This window comes from Gobio gobio (genome assembly GCF_949357685.1).
Source record: "Gobio gobio genome assembly, chromosome: 6".
In the NCBI taxonomy this organism is placed as follows: Eukaryota; Metazoa; Chordata; class Actinopteri; order Cypriniformes; family Gobionidae; genus Gobio; species Gobio gobio.
Genome location: NC_137102.1, coordinates 5,600,781 through 5,618,990, shown reverse-complemented (window position 1 = coordinate 5,618,990; position 18,210 = coordinate 5,600,781).

Sequence of the window (18,210 nt, the reverse complement as noted above, 5' to 3'; positions counted from 1 at the left end):
TAAAAGCCACACAAACCCTTACATGATATCAAGCAGTGCTGGGGAATTTTACAACATTTCTAAAAACGAACGGCATTACATCATCAACCTCACATGTAGTTCGTTTTGTGGTACTTAAAATCAACAAAAAAAAACACATCACCCAGAAGAAACATTTCTGTCATCATTTACTCAACCAAAAGAAGATATTTTAAAGAATGTGTCTGTTTCTTTAAAATATCTGTCTGTCTGGTCTGTCCGTCTGTCCACCAACCCGTCTTTCTAACTGTCTGTCTATCTATCTATCTATCTATCTATCTATCTATCTATCTATCTATCTATCTATCTATCTATCTATCTATCTATCTATCTATCTATCTATCTATCTATCTATCTATCTATCTATCTATCTATCTATCTATCTATCTATCTATCTATCTATCTATCTATCTATCATCTGTCTGTCTGTCTGTCTGTCTGTCTGTCTGTCTGTCTGTCTATCTATCTATCTACCTATCTATCTATCTATCTATCTATCTATCTATCTATCTATCATCTGTCTGTCTGTCTGTCTGTCTGTCTGTTTGTCCGTCCATCCATCCGTCCATCCGTCCGTCCGTCCGTCCGTCCGTCCGTCCGTCCGTCCGTCCGTCCGTCCGTCCGTCCGTCCGTCCGTCCGTCCGTCCGTCCGTCCGTCCGTCTGTCTGTCTGTCTGTCTGTCTGTCTATCTATCTATCTATCTATCTATCTATCTATCTATCTATCTATCTATCTATCTATCGGACCGTTTGTCTGTCCGTCCGTCCATCTCTGTCTGTCTGTCTGTCTGTCTGTCTGTCTGTCTGTCTGTCTGTCTGTTTGTGATCTATCTATCTATCTATCTATCTATCTATCTATCTATCTATCTATCTATCTATCTATCTATCTATCTATCTATCTATCTATCTATCTATCTATCTATCTATCTATCTATCTATCTATCTATCTATCTATAAAATTAACTATTCTATATATTATTAACAGAAATTGTGAGTGTGTTTGTTTGAATATTATTATTATTATTGCTCAGGCGTTCTAGTAGGCCCCAGCCCCCTGGCTGAATGTTATATAAACCATCTGCTAATATACAGATAAAAAGAGACAGACTTTAATGCACAATACAGGGCATCCCAGTCCCAAAAGATTGTCAAATTGGAATGTGTTGCCAAATCTCAAAACTCTTCATATTAAGATATCAAGGGCAGAAACTGCTGGCTTTTATTTTCCTTGAATTAATTAAATGGAAAACTAAAGTGTGTCACTTGTTTGACAAAGTAACTCATGGTATAAATGAAAATACTCATTATTTGAAGAAGTAGGCTAATCAGTCTATGTAATGCACATTATTTGCAACACGTAACTGATATATTGTGGTGTAACTTTTTCGTTTTTATTTTGAAACAGATTATCTAAAAAACAAAGGAAGTAAAATCAGTATTCAAACATTTGGGAGCCAAACATAAGGTACATTTGATCAGTGTTAGCTTAAGCAGATGCCTTTGAAACCGGATCAAATAACACCTTGTTTGCTGTGATCAGAGGCCACGCTCAGGATCTTTCTTTCTTTCTTTTTTTCTTTTTTCTTATGGTGAGCACTGTCTTTAATTTGACACAGAGAATGCTTGTTAGGTAAGATCACAGCGGTCGATTCAGAGGTTGTCAGCATCGCTCAGACTAGGTGCTCCGGGATGCGGCACGCAAAAAAAAAAATCAGTCCCAGAGACGGTTAATGGACAACGTGACGGATATGCAGTGTATAAAATAACTTTTTTTGCCAGTGAAATATTACCTACTTAATGAAATGGCCAGCCACTTCCAGAGATAGTGCTTTCACCATGATGGAGGACAGGTCATGGATAAAACACCATGACACCTTAAGTCCCGAACAGCCCAATTTCTCAAAATAATTATTATGCCCCAGTTACTTAAAAAGCATCAGCACATTGGTGGCCTCCCATTTCAACACCGGAACAGAAAGACATATTGCGTCTTAAGTAAGAGGATAATCGGATAAATGTACATCAGGCGGACCGGAGGCACAAACATAGACAGCCTAAAGGTAAAATATGACCAACACAGCTCTGCAGAACGTGCCAGAGATGAGCAGGAAGAGGACAGGTAATAATACTTTTCTTAAACTGTCTGTCAGGGTTCCAGATAGCAGAGAGCTCGCTAGTTAGCACTTGGCCTCTCAGGGAATGAAAAGGCTATTGGTTAGGGTGTTGTCTTTTAGGAAGATGTGACCACAAACGACAATCATTCGATGGGAATTGAGGACTAAAAAAACCATAAGCATCATGTGAATGTCTCTCAGATGTGTTCTAGAAAGTTTTTAAAGTTCACCTGCATTTATCCTTTGGTGTCATGAGATTTGCTTGGTAGTGATGTATGACGTGACCGTTTCTCTGCTTGAGGCTTTGGCTTTGAATAAAACACCCCCCACGGCCCTAATGAGTGTTTTTCAATTACATCTGTCATGAGGCAATAATACTATGATATATAGTGGGATATTAAATTCATGCTAATCTATTATTGTTTCCAGAGTAGAGGGAGGTAATGATTCATAGTGTTTTGTGTGTGTGTGTGTGTGTGTGTGTGTGTGTGTGTGTGTGTGTGTGTGTGTGTGTGTGTGTGTGTGTGTGTGTTTTATATATATCTTCATAGTAAATTACTGGTGCTGGAGTCCACTGCTGGTCAGTAGATCATGTAGTAGGTACACAATATATATATATATATATATATATATTAGGGATGCAACAATACAGTTAGTCCACGGTTCAATACATACCTCTGTTTTTTAACCACGGTTTTCAGTTCGGTTCGGTTCTGATGGCTTGTCACATCAGTTTTTTGTTATTCTATTCTTAGGCGACAGGAGGCAAGAGGTTAAGGAGAAAAAAAGACTATTTTTTATTGCGATACTCTTTCTTTATTTTACTGAAAAGAATTGAAAAACCTTACTTAAAATTAAAACCCTTGTACACATTCCTAGTGTATTGTATAATATAAAAGAAATATATATAAAGAGTTACACTGGCAGCTCAGAGCTGTACAGCAGCATTTAAGAAATTAAATGAATAAATGTAAAAATAAAACACTATAAAATATACATTGATTCTTAGCTACTGTATTCGTTTTCCAGGCAGCGAGTGATTTTCTCTTTGTCTTTTGTTGTTGTATTAACCTTAAAGGGATAGTTCACTCAAATGAATACAGGTTTGGAACAATATTAGAGTGAGTAAATAATGATAATTTTAGAGGTGAACTGTCCCTTTAAGGACAGCGTGTTCACTAAAGCCTGCGCGGCTGTCAATTTAAGACCTGCACGCATCTAATATACGGACACACGCTGAATTTACTTTCACTTTAGACATAACCGACTGTGTTTATGTTAACCTATCAATATGTTCAATATTATATTGAGAATTGTGGCATCCCTAATATATATATATATATATATATATATATATATATATATATATATATATATATATATATATATATATATATATATATATATATATATATGTATATATAGCTATAGATACACACACACATACAAATAATAATATTTTTCTAATATTTTATTAAAATATTGTAAAATTATTTAATCCTTTTTATTGTAATATTTGAACATTTTAAATGTTTAAATTCTATTAAAGGTGCAGTGTGTGAATTTTAGCGGCATCTAGTGGTGAGGTTGTGAATTGCAATCACCCACCGCTCACCCCTCCCTTTCAAAGCACATAGAGAAGCTACGGTGGCCGACACAGGACACAAATGTCGTCATCGGAGAGAGCAGAGAGTGACTAGCGCTCTGTAGAGAACAGACTGTCCTCCAAAAAAAACCCTAAAAAAAACGACTCTATAGGTCGTTTTTCAAGCATCTTATTACGACCTTTATTTGCGTTTTAAAGTCATGCGCCCTCTAGCTAGTTTCGTGTTACATCTGTCGTCATGAAATTACGTATGACTGTCGTTACAAATCAAAATGCGTGTTCATTTAAATGCAATGTGTGGACTTTTTTACCTCCATTTGTCATATTTCCATTTAGCAAAAACTTTTTTTATTAACAACTACAGCCACCCCACCCCTAAACCTACCCAGTGATTTATAGTGCACTTTATGAGCACTTGCGTTCCCTGAACCCACGATTGCATGATCACATGATCACATGATGTTGTATTTTGCAATGCTCTATCAATTGAGCTACGCAAAACCTGAAATATGACGCAAATAAAAGGAAACAAAGCATTAAAATGAAAGTGTCCTGTTGTCGATAGGGGCACAACTTTAGTAAACGCTCCTATGGGTCGTATTTCAGGGAAGTGACAAACGACCTACACTCTAAAAAATGCTGGGTTAAAAATAACCCAAGTTGGGTTGAAAATGGGCTAACCCAGCAACTGGGTTGTTTTAATCCAGCAGTTGGGTTAAATGTTTGCTTAAAACAACCCAATTGCTGGGTTAGTCCATTTTCAACCCAAGTTGGGTTATTTTTAACCCAGTATTTTTTAGAGTGTATATAGGCGTATTGGTTGGAGGACATGTTGGTAGAGAATTTTTTCCGTTTAGGGCTACTGTAGAAACAAAATGGCAGTTTCACTGTAAGGGTTAGAAATGGCTCATTCTAAGGTAATAAAAACATAACGCTTCATTATGTAATGTCTTTATACACCACTGAAAACATAGTTATGTATATTATATTGCATTTCTTTCGATAGATCCTCATAAATACTACACACTGCACCTTTAAGTTAGACTTTTTTTTTTAAATAAATGACTTGTGGTTGTGACTAAAACATCTATTTATGTCTTCAAGGGTGTAAATGTGGCAATCACATGTTGGCGTGAGTGATGATAAGGTTGGTGTAAGGTGTTATTGTGGCCCTGTAGACGGAGAAAGAGCCGAGCCGTGGTGTTAGCTCTCCACAGACATGACACTTAGAGTAATAGAGCTGGCTTGATTGGCTTGTTGCATTGTCAAAGCTGTCATGACAGTGTGTTTAAAAGGGCAGTGTGTGAAACCATCATGTTCCCTCCTGCTGAACATACACCAAGTGTCTTCCTGTCAATGGCGCTGAGCTTTGACAATAAGATTCCTATGCAGAACACGCGTGTGAGAGATATTAGCGCTCGCCTTTAAATCCTGTCTTATTTGCCATCCAACACGTAAATAAATACGCATTTACATAATTCCTGGTTTCATGATATGTTTTGCTTTTACTTTTTGTTGATTTGATTTGCATAATTGTGCATCTTTTTGATGGTTTATGCTAAACAGCCCTAAGAACACATACTGTATTTCTAACTGTTAAATCATCCTCTTTCTATTTAATGTTTAAGCAGATAACTACACTGTAAAAAATGATTGTGATTTTAACGGTATTTTACTGTAAAAATGCTACGGTAAAAACAGTTAATTGGTTAACAGAACGTTTTCGTACTATATACGGTGAGTACTGTAATAGATCTAACCTTTCATTTCAATTTTAATTAATTTAAATTGACAGTTTTTGGAAGTGAAAAGTCATTGTGCAATTTACAATGAAAACCCGTAAATTGACATTCCCAGAATTCCCTGCGTGACACTTCGCATTTGATGTATTTTCATTGAATAACTATGTTTGTTCTTAGTTTTTTCTAATCAGTTATGTACATTAGGGTTTTATGTTACATCTGATGTTGTTAAATTAATGTTTATTGCATTTTTTTAATGTCATGTGTTTTACCGTGATGGTGTTTAGTGTTTGTGTGAATGACACTGAGCACCTTCTATATGTTAGTATTGTTCTCTTAAAAGCTGCTTGTGATGTGCTTTGATTCATCACATGATTCTCATCTCCACTGTGATTGGTGGTTGTCCGTATATATCAAAGGTACATAACAGCTAGTATTTCAATAAGTTGGTAATTTAGCATAATTTCAGTTAATGAAATATGTTTTTTTTTACCGTAAATTGTTTACAGTGTAAACATAATCATTACAATATAAACCTTTAAATTATACGGTTTTGAACTGTAAAATTATTTTTATTTTTTTACCGTAATTATTACATTACCAACCTTTAAATTATACGGTTTTGAACTGTAAAATAAAACTTTTTTTTTTAACCGTAATTATTACATTATAAACCTTTAAATGATATGGTGCTGTCCCTAAAAACCTAAAACGTTACTGCCGTATTTTTTACAGTAAAGTTCTGGCAACCACAGCTGCCGTTTTTTTACCGTAAATTTTACGGGGATTTTTTTTACAGTGTAGAATCTTATTTGACTCATTGTTACAGTTTTAGTAAATCACTTGAATCAAACGGTGTTTGAGGATAAAATAAGAAGCTGAGCTGTGGTGCAGTGGTTAGTACAGGTCAGGTCATGTCCGATTCTAATCCTGTAAATTAAATAGGGGGGGGGGGGGGGGGGTGCCATATGAACTAGTCAGACAGGTTGAGAGAGTGTGTGAGTGTGTCTGTAAGCGCTAATACATATGTAGATGTATATTCCTTCCCTGCTTTTCCTCTTATCCTAATGCAGATCTGATAAAAGAGTGGCAGGTGGGTGGGTGGTGGTGGGGTGGGGGGCATTGCATGGCCCAGCGGCCTCCACCCAGCTCCACTCACTCTGCCCCTGCTCCCCATTCATCAAGCCCACACAGACCACTGGCCAAGCACGTCTGCCTATCATTACCCCTCTCACAATGCGATCCATGCCGCTAACCCTGCCTTCATTCCCCAGGATTAATAATATCTCTTTCAACCTTCACACAGTGATAAATAGGCACAACGAGAACAAAAGGAGCCAAAGGAGTGCAAGAGAAAAGAGAGAGTCAGAGTGAGACGGAAAAAAAAGAGGAGAGGTGAGGCGATTTTTACAGAGAATAATTAAAGGCTGAAACACCACTGTGTCCAGACTGAAGTCCTGTGAGATTATCATGCACGCTGAACAGTTCCAGAGCTGAAGACATAACCTGCGGAGGAAATATAGATAGTTTTGGGCATTGTGATGCTGGCTGTTTATTTCAGACATAGTACAATGATAAATACCCCCGCCTTGAAATATCATTTAAAGGGTTTGGCAGTTTTTCGTAAAATTGAATGAATTGAATATGGAATAAAAGACAATATCATGTGATTTATTAGCATGGCGAAGACAGAGCACAGACTTAACAGTACTATTATGAAATCATTATGCTAATTCATAGAATCATATATGAGTTTGATATTTGTGTAATTAAAATCTCTATTGTATTTTCTCCCTGCACTTTAGGAGGGAGCGCTTTTGATTTATTACACATGCGATACTCTTTTCCTCTCCTGTTTGATTTCTGTAGCCTGGCATAGTGTCAGAAATTTGTGTTTTGCCTTCTATAAAATGCACAACAACTAGGGTTGGGTAACGAAGTCTGTACTTTTAAGGGCACCGAGCGAATTACGTCGGTACTACCGAGTACCGATTCACATTAAATGAATTGGTACCAAATTTCGGTTCCTGAGAACGCATCTGGTGATATAGACTAGTGTCTGTGAATATTAAACCACAAAAAAAGACTATTTAAATACGAATCCTCCGTGTCTCTGTGCGAATGAATGCCGTATATGCGCGGTTCACCTCACACACACACACACTCACTCAGAATCGCACGTGGCGGTCGCAGGTTTCCATCTCTGCCGTCTCATATGAGGACATGAACGCACGAACGTCACTTCTTGAGCATTTTACCGTTTCATTTGAGAAAAACTACCGTCATATCATAAACACAGAAACTCAAAGGTCTTCACGGCAACATGTCAAAATAAAAGTTTGGTTTCACTTGACAAATACATTGTTGTACAGCGGAATTTAGATACGTCTCAATGTAATAATAATACTAACACTAATGTAATAATAATAACTTTATTTTTTAATTAATAAATAAAAAAATGTCTTCATGTTTTAATTTTAACCGTATAAAGCTCAGTTGTGCAGCACTGTGTTTGACAATAAAAGTTTAATTAAATTAAAAGATAAATTAAACAAATGTCTTTTGTCTTCATTTGATAACCAGAAAATACACAACACATCATTTGTGGGAAACCTTTTCATAGAAATGAAATTAAAAAGAAAAAATAATAATGTGGTTGTTTTTATGAATTAAATGAAGTAGCTAGTAGCCGACTATTTACTAGTAAATATTACAGTAATCAAACATCACAGACAATGGCAGACAGAGAGCAGGGCAGCTCTGGCATAATGTCAATAACACTTCTATAAACGACTTACAGGATCTTTACAGTTATTGATGTAAAACATCCCCAAACTACCGAAAAAAGGTCCCCTGACAACAACTGTTACATTATCCCTTAACTAATTGTTCTTATTTAAAGGAACCGTGCATTGATATGTCTTTACTGCCAAAATAAATACACCAGTTTTCAAAAATGACAAAATAGTCGGTCTGAGCATCAAAAATTTCAAATAAACAATTAATTTGTGACAAAATGTCACTGGTCAACATTGAAACTTGTGTTTTGCTTTCTATGTAACGTACAACAATTGTGTCTGTTTAACACGGTCTAACTGTTTTTATTTAAAGCGATAGTGCTTGAAAAAGTCTTCATTATCTAAATAATGTGGATTTCTAATTAAAACGCATCGTTTACGCCATCAGAATCGCCTGTTGATCTTTGGGGAAAATTAATTTGTCATTGTTGAAATCTGCCCAGAAACTTTTATCTCCGGCGTAATGTCGTTGAATGCCGGTGTAATTTGCCAGTTTTGAGAAATGAAATTGTTTGGGTCAGGGAGGGATGACAGGAGGGCGTGGTTATTAAAAAACAAAGGCACGCGAGAGCGTTAATGAAAGTTTCAGTCAAAGTGCAGCGGCGGGCGCCTTTGGCCTGCCTGCATCTCCTCTCCCTCCTTTCTCTGCCTCTCTTCCTCCGCGTGATTTAAGAGTTGCTCTCTTGACTGTGACAGTGCGGTATTTCTATCACCCGGATTATAACTCGCTGTGATTATTCAACTCCAATAGCGCTGGCCCCCCAACTGCATTTAGCCCAAACGTAATATCCCTCTTGCATACATTATCCATCTTCCTTATTATCCCAAATCATTTCAGAATTAAATTCCAGCCCTTCCAATATGGGCACCGGGAGTTGACTGCTTTATAGTGTAGTCAAAGGTTAAGATACCAATCAAAGTATCCTCTGCTATGTAGCCAGACACTTTAATATTTGCAATGCTGATAATTGTGAAAGGACATAATATTTTTCCCTTTGCCCTTATTACCCCAAAGGCAACACACGCTTCAACAACACAGAGAGGAGAGCTGGTGGGAGTGCAGATATTGAAGATCTGGGGTAAAATGAACACAATGATATAACAGGAAACATATTGAGATTGCAGGTGCGAATATCCTCAGAGCTGGACAGAGGAAAATTCAGCCTCTCGAAAAAACAAGATACGCTCGCTTACAAAAATCACTGCAAAACCGTCAGACTTAAAGGGATAGTTCACCCAAAAATTAAAATTATCCCATGATTTTCTCGCCCTCAAGTCATCCTAGGTGTATTTGACATTCTTCTTTCAGACGAATAAAATCAGAGTTATATATATAAAAAAAAATGTCCTGGCTCTTCCAAGCTTTATAATGGCAGCCCAAAATTTGAAGCCCAAAAAAATGCATCTGTCCATCATAAAAGTGCATCTATCCATCATAAAAGTGCATCTATCCATCATAAAAGTGCCTCTGTCCATCATAAAAGTGCATCCATCCATCATAAAAGTGCATCTATCCATCATAAAGTTGTCCAGACTGCTCCGGGGGTTATAAAGGCCTTTTGAAGCGAATCCAGGGGGTTGTGTAAGAAAAATATCCATATTTAACATATTATAAAGTAAAATATCTAGCTTCTGGCAGACTGCCGTCTGTATTCAACTTACGAACAAAGTGTAACGCCTCTTGCCGTTCTAAACACTTACGCTATGCACGATGCTTTTAGCTATTGTTAGCTATAATCGTCACTTTCTGATAAACTGGCGCCAAATATCACAAAAAATAAAGCACTGAGAGAACAAAATCGTCACTTTCTGATAAACTGGCGCCAAATATCACAAAAAAAGGTGGATTTTGGAGGCGGACGCCTGCCAACCACTTTGACGACAGACTTTAGCTAAGGTCATAGGCAGAGTTTCACTTTTGTGCTTGGGGAAGCACCTTGCACAAAAGTTTTTTTTTTTTAAACTTAAAAAAAAAATGTCATCCTAAAAACAAATCAGCTTTACTCATTCTACACTAAAAGGATAGGATGAGACAAATAAAATGAGAAAATATTAATTATATATATATTTTTTGTTCATAGCTCAGACAAAATCATTGGCTCTGTCTTTGGCTTGGTAGTTGGGGCGGTCTTTAGTGCCCCCCCCAAACTCCACCTATGGCTGAGGTATTTCAGAATGACCAAAACAACATTTCAGATGCTGTGCAACGAGACTGGTCTGATAGTTCGTCCAGTTATGCCGTCCCATTGCGCAAACTCACATTACTTTTTTGATGCACATTGAGGATTTTTTTATGGTAAATGTGTTTCTGTCGTTTTGCGCATGTTTTCTTATCGGATAAAAAATGTGTCTGCCTCAGTTGAGCACATATGTTTTTTATGCGCATTTCCATTCAGCGGTTTTTTTTATGCGATATCCCAAAATGCGCATACAAATTAGTGGATGGAAACTATTGATTAGTGCTGTCAATTTATATATATATATATAAAAAAAAAAAAAAAAAAATAGATTAATCACAATTTTGTCTGTGATTAATCACGGTTAAAAACACTTAGGTTTTTAATATATTTTAATAATGTATTAATTTCACAGTTAATCTACAAATGAACGAAGAAAAAACAGTGTTTTAAATACTTGAATGGCATTTAAGTATCACAGCTACCGAAAAAGATTTTTCCCCAGTTTTAAACATTAGTTATAGCCGTTCAGCATTACATTGTAATTGAAATCTATACATATCTATATATATATTTTTTTTTAACATTTATTAAGCTTAAAAATATATAACAACTTTTAATTTAAGTGAACTTAAAACAGTCCTCACATAAACCCATAATTATGTGCCCTTAATACCCGTCTAACAGGTAGGACATATACAGAAATTGAATAAAGTTATCAAACAGTCTGCACTGCATAAATGATGAATTAAATATAGATTAATCCTTATTAAAGCTGCAAAAGTTCTTTAGTCAAGAGCAGTGAGTAATTTTCTCTGTTCCCTTTGTTCTGTGATTAACTTTAATGACAGACATCATTAGTGGCTGCTGTCACTTTAAGACCTCAATAAATTTTACGTTAAGACGTTATTTAACTCATTTAAGACGGCTCTTATGAGGATACTCAACAAACTGACATTTTGGCATAATTGTGCTCGTTCAAGCACAAAAGAGAGCTTGACATTTTTGCGGACGATACTGGCGACGTGGCTTGTGTGTGTGTGTGTGTGTGTGTTGCATAGACAGGACATTCACAAACAGCGCTTTCTCTTTTGCTCTTGAATGGTTTAAAAGCATTTGCATGAATAAGAGTGTGATCATATAATGTAATACTATAGCCAAAGGATGATAGAAAAAACAGATGCTGTGTTGCATTAAACTGAAAAAACAATTTGCATTGCTTGCATGCGTTAACGTTGACAGCTTTACTACTGATACATGATTAATTTGTGACAAAAACGTCATCAAGTCATTTTGTAATCCATGCTTGAAGCACATTTTTGAAATTGGGAAAAAAAACTTGAATGTGCCTATTTTGTTCGAGCAGGAAAAAGCCCATTCCCACAGTTGAGTGATCCCTGGTGAAATACCCTGATGGACAGGTGTGACAGAGCGCACTGGAAACTGATGTTTTAACTTAACCTATCATGAAAACTTGCCATCACTTGCTTACATTCAAATGAAGACACACCCGGGCTGTAAAGGGAGCCGACGTCGCGGGTTGTGGGGACTGTGTGCATGCTGGGAGCTGTTATGCATCAATCTATCAGAGGACCTCATCTGTATTCAGATTCGGCGGAAGGCCCCGGGAACTTTGGTTGAAACAGTTGCGTTTGCGACCTTTAAAATGCACCACGGACACTGCGGCACGCAATAAATCCCTCGCTTTTTAGTCCTCTTGATATGTAATTCCTGAGCTGTCGGCCACACTTCAAATCCTTCAAAGGCCACTGACATGTGTATGTAGATTAGGCTTGTTGTTCAGGAAAGAAGGCCTCAGGCCCGATTCGCCTGTTTTCTGCAATAATGGAGGATAAAAGGACTTCAGAAAAATCTAAAAGTATGGTCACACTTATTTAAATAAAGAGAAACTTATTTTAGTGCTGGGCAAACGATTAATCGTTATTAATCGCATCCAAAATTAAAGTTTGTGTTTACATAATATATATGTGTGTGTACTGTGTATAATTATTACGTATATATAAATACACATGCATATATTTAAGAAATATTTGCATGTATATACTGTATATATATTTATACAATTTTTCTTATATATAAATATAACATTTTTTTCTTAAATATATATATACATGTGTGTGTATTTATATATGCATACCGTAATTATTATACACAGTACACACACATATATTATGTAAACACAAACTTTTATTTTGGATGCGATTAATCGGTTGTATTATATTATATTATATTATATTATATTATATTATATTATATTATATTATATTATATTATATTATATTATATTATATTATATTAATTATGTTATGTTATGTTATGTTATGTTATGTTATGTTATATTATATTATATTAATTATATTATATTATATTATGTTATATTATATTATATTATATTATATTATATTATATAACATTTTATTATATTATATTATAGTATTATATTTTATAACATTAATTACATTACATTATATTACATTTTATTATATTACATCATATTTTATTTTATTATATTATATTTTATTTTATTATATTAATTACATTATATTTCATTACATTAATTACATTACATTATATTATATTATATTATATTATATTATATTATATTATATTATATTATATTATATTAATTATATTTTATTACATTATATTATATTATATTATTTTATTTTATTATATTAATTATATTATATTAAATTATATTACATTAATTACATTACATTACATTACATTATATTATATTAATTATATTATATTATATTATATTATATTATATTATATTATATTATATTATTTTATATTTGATTACATTATATTATATATTATATTATAATTTATTTTATTATATTAATTATATTATATTATATTTTAATCGATTATATTATATTAATTATATTATATTATATTATATTATATTAATTATATTATATTATATTATATTATATTATATTATATTATATTATATTATATTATATTATATTATATTATATTATATTATATTATATTATATTATATTAATTATATTATATTATATTATATTTTATTAATTATATTATATTATATGAATTATATTATATTATATTATATTAATTATATTATATTAATTACATTATATTATATTATATTATATTATATTATATTATATTATATTATATTATATTATATTATATTATATTATATTATATTATATTATATTATATTATATTATATGAATTATATTATATTATATTATATTGAATTATATTATATTATATTATATTATATTATATTATATTATATTATATTATATTATATTATATTATATTATATTATATTATATTATATTATATTATATTATATTATATTATATTTCATTACATTATATTATATTATATTATATTATGTTATAGGCTATTATATACATTTTATTCATAAATATTTCCACATATTTTAGAATTTCATATAGTGATGTTGTGTTTAACGGTTAGAATCCACTCTGTCTCATATCCTGATCACTTTCCTGTCTGAAAGAACAAGTCATGTTCTTTGTAATTGCGAAAATGTTTGCGTTTGCAGTCCAAATGTCAGCAGGAAATGTCGTCTTGTGTCTCTGATTATCAGACAAAGCAGAAACCCTCCACCCTCTGCTGATCTCCAGCGTAACCAGCTCCGGCTGCTCCCTCACGCGTGTAAATACAGCTTTGCTTAATTACTCACACCATTAGTTTATTGCTTTTATATATTTGTTGGCTATTAGCTGGCGAGGCTGTGTTAAAGTCCATCCAGTGAGTGCCTAATTACTTCAATCAACACACAAACACACTCACACACATGGTAATAGCACTGCTCAGCACATGCACGCCTATGACAGTCAAAAGCCTGGATAATGTATTTACAAGCTCATAAAACTATGGCGAGTTTACTGTCAGCCTGCTCTGATAGGGTTGCTACAAATCATGATTTGTTGGAGGGTGTTTTTTCTTTTGTGAGGAGAGGAATGTCAGTGACTAATGGGCTTGTGGCATGAGGTGTAATTTGACATGTAGTTATTAGAAGAACGCCGAGGACGGTTTAATATGGGAAGGAATATGAAATATGGTTGTAAACGCCTGGACTGAAGTGTTTATGAAAAATACAATACAAACTCGGAAGGGAATGTGTCGGAAGTGGCATTCTGTAATAGATATGTACACCCTTTCTTTTATGTTGTATCAACGCCAGGTTGTGTTTGATTCTGTATCTACTGTATTTATAAGCTTGTTTGAAATCACTACATCAGGTCATGAAGCTCAAGTCCATCTCACATCATGCTTTTAGAGGGATAGTTCACCCAAAAATGAAAATGACTCCAAGCTTTACTCGCCCTCAAGTCATCCTAGGTGTATATGACATTCTTCTTTCAGACGAACACAAGCAGAGTTGAATACAATACGCTGGAACGGCAATCTCTCGTGAATCTCTCGTTTATGATGGATAAATGCACTTTTATGATGGACAGATGCACTTTTATGATGGATAGATGCACTTTTATGATGGATCGATGCACTTTTATGATGTACAGATGCACTTTTATGATGGGTAGATGCACTTTTATGATGGACAGATGCACTTTTATGATGGACAGATGCACTTTTATGATGGACAGATGCACTTTTATGATGGATAGAATTACTTTGTGATGGATAGATGCACTTTTATGATGGAAAGATGCACTTTTATGATGGACAGATGCACTTTTATGATGGATAGATGCACTTTTATGATGGATAGATGCACTTTTATGATGGATAGATGCACTTTTATAATGGACAGATGCACTTTTATGATGGATAGAATTACTTTGTGATGGATAGATGCACTTTTATGATGGAAAGATGCACTTTTATGATGGACAGATGCACTTTTATGATGGATAGATGCACTTTTATGATGGATAGATGCACTTTTATGATGGACAGATGCACTTTTATGATGGATAGATGCACTTTTATGATGGATAGAATTACTTTGTGATGGATAGATGCACTTTTATGATGGATCGATGCACTTTTATGATGGACAGATGCACTTTTATGATGGATAGATGCACTTTTATGATGGATCGATGCACTTTTATGATGGATAGATGCACTTTTATGATGGACAGATGCACTTTTATGGTGGGTAGATGCACTTTTATAATGGGTAGATGCACTTTTATAATGGATAGATGCACTTTTATGATGGATAGATGCACTTTTATAATGGATAGATGCACTTTTATGATGGATCGATGCACTTTTATGATGGATAGATGCACTTTTATGATGGACAGATGCACTTTTATGGTGGGTAGATGCACTTTTATAATGGATAGATGCACTTTTATGATGGATAGATGCACTTTTATAATGGATAGATGCACTTTTATGATGGATAGATGCACATTTATGATGGATAGATGCACTTTTATGATGGATCGATGCACTTTTATGATGGATAGATGCACATTTATGATGGACAGATGCACATTTATGATGGATCGATGCACTTTTATGATGGATAGATGCACATTTATGATGGACAGATGCACATTTATGATGGACAGATGCACTTTTATGATGGACAGATGCACTTTTATGATGACAGATGCACTTTTATGATGGGTAGATGCACTTTTATAATGGATAGATGCACTTTTATGATGGATAGATGCACTTTGTGATGGATAGATGCACTTTTATGATGGACAGATGCACTTTTATGATGGACAGATGCACTTTGTGATGGATAGATGCACTTTTATGATGGATAGATGCACTTTTATGATGGACAGATGCACTTTTGTGATGGACGGATGCACTTTTATGATGCATACACTTTTATGATGGATAGATGCACTTTTGTGATGGACAGATGCACTTTTATGATGGATAGATGCACTTTTATGATGGATAGATGCACTTTAATGATGGATAGATGCACTTTTATGATGGATAAATGCACTTTTATGATGGATAGATGCACTTTTATGATGGATAGATGCACTTTTATGAGGGATGGATGCACTTTTATGATGATAGATGCACTTTTATGATGGACAGATGCACTTTTGTGATGGATAGATGCACTTTTATGAGGGATGGATGCACTTTTATGATGGACAGATGCATTTTTGTGATGGACGGATGCACTTTATGATGGATAGATACACTTTTATGATGGATAGATGCACTTTTATGAGGGATGGATGCACTTTTATGATGATAGATGCACTTTTATGATGGACAGATGCACTTTTGTGATGGATAGATGCACTTTTATGATGATAGATGCACTTTTATGATGGACAGATGCACTTTTGTGATGGACGGATGCACTTTTGTGATGGACAGATGCACTTTTGTGATGGACAGATGCACTTTTATGATGGATAGATGCACTTTTATGATGGATGGATGGATGCACTTTTATGATGATAGATGCACTTTTATGATGGATGGATGGATGCACTTTTATGATGATAGATGCACTTTTATGATGGACAGATGCACTTTTATGATGGATAGATACACTTTTATGATGGTTAGATGCACTTTTATGGACTTCAAAACAGAAACAGTCATTCACTGGCATTATAAAGCTAGTAAGAGCCAGGATATGTTTTAATATAACTCTGATTGTATTCGTCTGAAAAAGAATGTCATATACATCTAGGATGACTTGAGGGAGAGTAAATCATGGGCTACTTTTCATTTTTGGGTGAACTATCCCTTTAACAACTGTAGAAACAGAATTGTTTTGAGCAGTCGGTCTGTGTAAGTCTCAGTGTGTGTTCTGTGGAGGATGTGTGTTGCGGGCTGTGATTTGGTCACCCCGAGCTGTGACCTTCCTGTATGTGTGTGATGTTATCGTGTATTGAGGAGCTGTGCCGCAGTCTTTTCGCTCGTTAAGTGGATTGTCCAGCCTCTGTGTTGATCAGCAGAATGCTAATATGTCACTGGGCTCAATTGAATTTCCCCTGGAAACTGTGGAGGTGGCAAACAGGGTCATTTAGTGAGAGACTCGCTCTCAAACTCACTCCACTGCTGACTGAACTTCCAAGAGCTGTGAGCTCACAGGATCAGATCTGTCGTGTCCCAGTCCCATTCCCTATCTCTTTCCTGTCTGCTCTTGCATGAGCTCATTTCTGCCACATAAGAAAAAAATAATGCGTTGGTAAATCATAATTATATGATAAAGTTGAAATTGTGACACGGAAAGTTAACAAATTTTGTCTTATTTTTGACTTATTATTGACATTGTGAGGTGATGTGAATAACACCTGTTAGTGGGTGGGATATATTAGGCAGCAAGTGAACATTTTGTCCTCAAAGTTGATGTGTTTGAAGCAGGACAAATGGGCAAGCGTAAGGATTTGAGCGAGTTTGACAAGGGCCAGATTGTGATGGGTCAGAGCATCTCCAAAACTGCAGCTCTTGTGGGCTGTTCCCGGTCTGCAGTGGTCAGTCTCTATCAAAAGTGCTCCAAGGAAGGAACAGTGGTGAACCGGTGACAGGGTCATGGGCGGCAATGATCATTGATGCACGTGGGGAGGGAAGGCTGGCTCAGACGAGCTACTGGAGTTCAAACTGCTCAAGAAGTTAATGCTGGTTCTGATAGAAAGGTGTCTAGTGGAGTCCATGCCTTGACGGGTCAGGGGCCTTTTGGCAGCAATAGGGGGACCAACACAATATTTGGTCATAATGTTATGCCTGATCAGTGACAACTTTTTATCTCC